Genomic DNA, 5,592 nt, shown 5'->3' with positions numbered 1-5,592 from the left:
CTCTTTTTTTTTTCTTCCTCTCATTCGTTTTTCGCTTGGGCTCTGCCTGTGTCGCCCAATACCTGTAAACGAATGTCAATGAGGACTGCTCATCGGTTGGTACCATGTCATCTCGTGGTGTACGCAGAGTGAGGGTAGTTTCTGGTAAACAATGAAAGCGAGAAATTACAGTTCGCTTTTAGGTATGAAACTGATATTATTCTGTTTTGAGTTTGGTGATAAAGGTTAGCTTTAATCGCCGTGAACAAAGCGAGTGTGATTAACAGTTTTGTCACAGGTCGTTGACCGCTGTTTTCTCGTATACGTTGCATATCAGGAGGTTGTGGTTTGGTTGGGACATGAGTGCAGATTCAGGGCAACAGAACATATCGTCAGCCACAGTTCAGTCACTAGTCACTTAAATCGGTTATGGATGGAGCATCTCACGTTCCCGTCATACATCACGGCAGCCGCTTTCAACACTCCTCGGTGTTACATGTAACACCACTTCAGCACTTGTGAAGAGACGCGCCGTTGCTGTATATCACCTTTAACCGAGTGGTACCCGGTGTGAGAATAGTGTAGCGGCAACTGACAGATGTCAACTAGTATGTAATTTTAATAGGACTATAGCATGGACAGCTGTTTCAGAATGAAGACCACAGCAAAAACAGACGAAAAATATTGGCCGCAAGTAATTGAATGCATCATTGTTATAAATAAAACACAAATTGTATTGTATAAACTTTTTAAAACTATTGAAAATAAAAAAAAACTATGACTCATTTTTTTTTCAGCTGCTTCACAGTTATTTTAGTGTGATGTACATGGTTCAATCACATTTTTGTGGCAACTGGCTATGTTCGATGTCAAAGTGCAGTAACCACTCACATGTGGCACTTAGCAGCACGGGCAATGGAAAGTACACAAAGAGTGTCGGGGGGACTTGGAAATCAGTGTATTCGTTATCACTATGCGGAGACGCAGCGGATATCACACGTGCAAAAGGACATGATCGTTGGCTTCGGGTCAAGAATGGAATTATTTCCCAAACGGTTAAGTTTGTATACTGCCCGCCTGCCGCAGTGGATTAAGTATACACTACATCTACATCTACATGGACACTCTGAAAATCACATTTAAGTGCGTGCCAGAGGGTAGCCGGCCTTTGTGGCCGTGCGGTTCTAGGCGCTTCAGTCTGGAACCGCGTGACCGCTACGATCGCAGGTTCGAATCCTGCCTCGGGCATGTATGTGTGTGATGTCCTTAGGTCAGTTAGGTTTAAGTAGTTCTAAGTTCTAGGGGACTGATGACCACAGATGTTAAGTCCCATAGTGCTCAGAGCCATTTGAACCATTTGCGAGAGGGTTCATCGAATCACCTTTACAATTCTCTATTGTTCTAATCTATCTTGTATAGCGCGCGGAAAGAATGAACACCTATATCTTTCCACACGAGCTTATTTTATCGTGGTGGTCATTCCTCCCTATGTAGGTCGGCGTCAACAAAATATTTTCGCATTCGGAGGAGAAAGTTGGTGATTGGAATTTCGTGAGAAGATTCCGTCGCAAAGAAAAACGCCTCTCTTTTAATGATGTCCAGAATCCTGTAACATTTCTGTGACACTCTCTCCCATATTTCGCGATAATACAAAACGTGCTGCCTTTCTTTGAACTTTTTCGATGTACTCCGTAGTCCTACCAGGTAAGGATCCCACACCGCGCAGCAGTATTCTAAAAGACGACGGACAAGCATATTGTAGGCAGTCTCCTTAATAGGTCTGTTACATTTTCTAAGTGTCCTGCCAATAAAACGCAGTCTTTATTTAGCCTTCCCCAAAACGTTTTCTATATGTTCCTTCCAATTTAAGTTGTTCATAATTGTAATACCTAGGCATTTAGTTGAATATACGGCTTTTAGATTAGACTGATTTATCGTGTAACCGAAGTTTAACGAGTTCCTTTTGAAGTGCTCGTATGGATGGCCTCACAGTTTTCGTTATTTAGGGTCAACTGCCACTTTTCGCACCATTCACATATCTTTTCTAAATCGTTTCCGCAGCTTGTTTTGGTCTTATGATGACTTTATTAGTCTATAAACGACAGCATCATCTGCAAACAACCGAAGACTGCTGCTCAGATTGTCTCCCAAATCGTTTATATAGATAAGGAACAACAAAGGCCCTATAACACTACCTTGGGGAACGCCAGAAATCACTTCTGTTTTACTCGATGGCTTTCCATCAGTTACTACGAACTGTGACCTCTCTGACAGGAAATCACAAATCCAGTCACATAACTGAGACGATATTCCATAAGCACGCAATTTCACTACGAGCCGCTTGCAAAATGGTGCATGCAAAATGGTGCTATCCAAAACAGCTGCGGTGCACCGCGGTTCGTATATGGCAAGTGTGAACGACGGCTGTGCAGATGTGTACGGGCGAATAGACGCACAACTGTTGAGCAACTGACCGCCCACATGAACCAAGCGGCTACCAACAGGGTCTCCTCAAAACCGTTCAGCGAACGTTACTGCACGTGGGTCTCCGCAGCAGGCGCCTGGTTCACGCATCCATCCTGACCGCTGTTCATAGGCGACGAAAGTTGGAATCAGCACGCCAGTACCGCAAGTGAACGTCAACTGATTGGTGAAAGGTGGCCTTCATAGATGAATCAAATTTTATGTCCAGAATGAGATTTTCACTCTGCACCGAAGTTTGCGCTGATATGAAACTTCCTGGCAGATTAAAACTGTGTGCCGGACCGAGACTCAAACTCGGGACCTTTGCCTTTCGCGGGCAAGTGCTCTACCACCTCTACCCAAGCACGACTCACGTCCCGTCCTCACAGCTTTACTTCTGTCAGTACCTCGTCTCCTATCTTCCAAACTTTACAGAAGCTCTCCGCAGGAGGTAGGAAGGTAGGAGACGAGGTACAGGCAGAAGTAAAGCTGTGATGGGGCGTGAGTCGTGCTTGGGTAGCTCAGGTGGTAGAGCACTTGCCCGCGAAAGGCAAAGGTCCCGAGTTTGAGTCTCGGTCCGGCACACAGTTATAATCTGCCAGTAAGTTTCAAATTTTATGTCGTTGCCGTGTAAAACGTGAAACGTCTCAAACGAAATACACTGCATGCGGTTTTTCATAGGCAGGATGGCGTCTACCAGCAGGACAATGCGGTGTGTCACACAGCTTGCAGTGCGTGGTTTGACGAGCACCAGGATAAGTTCACCGTACTGTCCTGGCCACCAAACTCCCGGATTGAAACGCAATCGAGAATCTGTGGGACCACCTCGATCGGGCTGTTCTCGTCGTGGATCCTCAACCGAGAAACCTAGGTCAGCTGGCGACGCCACTAACTTGGTATGGCTCCACATCCTTGTCGGTACCTTCCAGAATCTTATTGACTCTGGTCTCGCAGTTGCCCATGCTGCAAAAGGTTATTCAGGCTTTTGACAGGTCGTGACACTAATATGCATAAACTGTTGATTGGAAATAAAAGAAAAAGGGCTATAAGTAAATGTTGAGGACATATTCCTGTCTAAAAATGTATATAATTTTAGTTTCCATTTCCTTGGTTTGAGCGAAGCGAACTCATTCATTCTGTTACTGAAGTCAAATTTAGCAACTGTGTCGAATTCCATCGACAAGATAACTGAATTTGACATCTGCTTCACCCATACTCGACCTTAAGTGTTTTATCTTACTTAATTTCCTTTGCGTTGCGCTGGAAAGGTATTGCAGTCACTGGAATTGTCATAAATACTCTCAGAGCTATTTCGATGTTTGGATGAGCTTGTCGTACTCCGTCAGGAATTTTCACCTGCCTCGACATGGCTGGGTATTGTTGTGTCGTCTTCATCATCATCATTCATCGCCATTAAGGTCGGAAGAAGGCAATGGCAAACCGCCTCTGCTAGGACCATGCCTAGTAAGGCGGTGCGGGTCTCCCGCATCGTCCCCTACGCTCTGTCGAGGAGCATGGGACTTCATCATTATCTCGTAATCCGTAGTTAGAGAGAAAAAAAATCAAAGTATGCAAATGGTAAGCTGTGTCTTTGCTCTTTCTCCTGGAATCTGAAAGCCACAATGTCGTTAACTAGTTCAGTCGTATCGATATGTTTGCTATATTAGACACCCAAATCTGCTGTATATTTTTCAAAACAGGATACACAATTCTCATTTAAGACATTTCTAACAGAAAATTAAACGGGTTGGAATAGTACTTATAGGCAAAACCTGTTTCCTATTTCACTTATTGTTCTATCAAATAATTTGATGCACTGTAACTTAAACAGTTTCGCTGAAGCCCTCAGTTGGCAGAAATCGGCAAATATCGCCTTCGGTAAAATACAGTGCTTGTTTCAGCGCCCCTACAGTACCGTAGCGAAATTGCAGCAAAAATTTCATTATTTAACATAAACTAGCTGCGCATTCGGCAGCTGTATGAACCAATTGCACTATCGACACACAACCCAGGGGACGCCTAGTCGGTAGTAGCCATTTCTTTGTGCTTCTTGGTCAAATTGTCACTATGACACCAGTGTACGTTTACAGTTTCGTGCCGAGGGAAAGGCTTCTTCTCGCAGGGCAGTGCAGGTTAGAAAAGGGCAGGTGAACTCATCTACCGCTTCCGGTTGGTTCTTAAGATTTTTGTGCCAGTTTTTGCTTTCCCTCCCTGCCTACGCTCTTGGCGGGGTCCTATCTCGCAGCGATTTCAGTACGACACTGAATGTTAATATACAGTTTTTTAACCACTGCATACTGGAACTTCGCTTGCTTGTTTCTCTCTTTTTCGTTTACAAAAAACATGGTTGTAATGGCTCTATGCACTATGGGACTTGACATCGGAGGTCATCATTCCCCTAGAACGTAGAACCACTTAAACCTAACTAAGGACATCACACACATCCATGCCCAAGGCAGGATTCGAACCTTCGACCGTAGCAGCAGCGCGGTTGGTCTGAGCGCACATCGCAAGACATCCGTTCAAGTTGATTCCTTGACTCAGTTTTTTTTATTACAGAGAGCACGCAGCCCTCTGACCGAACACGCTGAGCTACTATGCCGGCTTTTTAAATGTGGAACGCTTCACGCTTTTGCGTGTTATCCTTCCGCAGAGGCCATTCAAATCTTCTCTGTATCGTTCCAATTTTAGTTTACGTACCGCCGAAGCGAGTACGAGAACCTCTCGGCCACAGCGGCCAGCTCCCGTTTACAACTGAGTGGCAGGTACAGTGGAGTTACGAATGAAATTAGAAGTGAGCCACTCTAGACGGAAAACTATTTACCGTACGGGTCCCCAAATTAATAGGAATGGTGATCAGACTGTGTGCTGCAAGATTTGCGATGTTAATAGTGTTAGTGTCATAATCTGCCGCTATGCGCCGGTACTTGTACGGTGACGTAGGATTGAAACAAACATCAGTGTGCATAACAGTTGCAGGCAGTCAACATGGCTTTGGACAAGATGGCAGGGCTTTAGTCGTAAAGCTGTCATATCGGAACAATAGCAATAGTGCTTCTGCTATACGCGAGTATCATCGCATTACAGTGATAATGACAGGTCATTTTTCATCATGAAGGACATGATTCGGAAGTTCGAAGTAATTGGCGA

General features: G+C 44.7%; 1 non-coding gene across 1 annotated transcript; it reads right to left on the bottom strand.

Moving 5' to 3' along the window:
- Nucleotides 1-5,050: 5,050 nt before the first annotated feature.
- Nucleotides 5,051-5,157, bottom strand: LOC126472266 (U6 spliceosomal RNA). The gene has a single exon (XR_007586393.1). It is a non-coding gene; the product is annotated as a U6 spliceosomal RNA (small nuclear RNA).
- Nucleotides 5,158-5,592: the final 435 nt, after the last annotated feature.

The sequence above is a fragment of the Schistocerca serialis genome, chromosome 3, assembly GCF_023864345.2.
Source record: "Schistocerca serialis cubense isolate TAMUIC-IGC-003099 chromosome 3, iqSchSeri2.2, whole genome shotgun sequence".
Lineage (NCBI taxonomy): Eukaryota > Metazoa > Arthropoda > Insecta > Orthoptera > Acrididae > Schistocerca > Schistocerca serialis.
The sequence above is the reverse complement of the archived record's forward strand: the minus strand, read 5'-3'. Positions and strand labels throughout refer to the sequence as shown.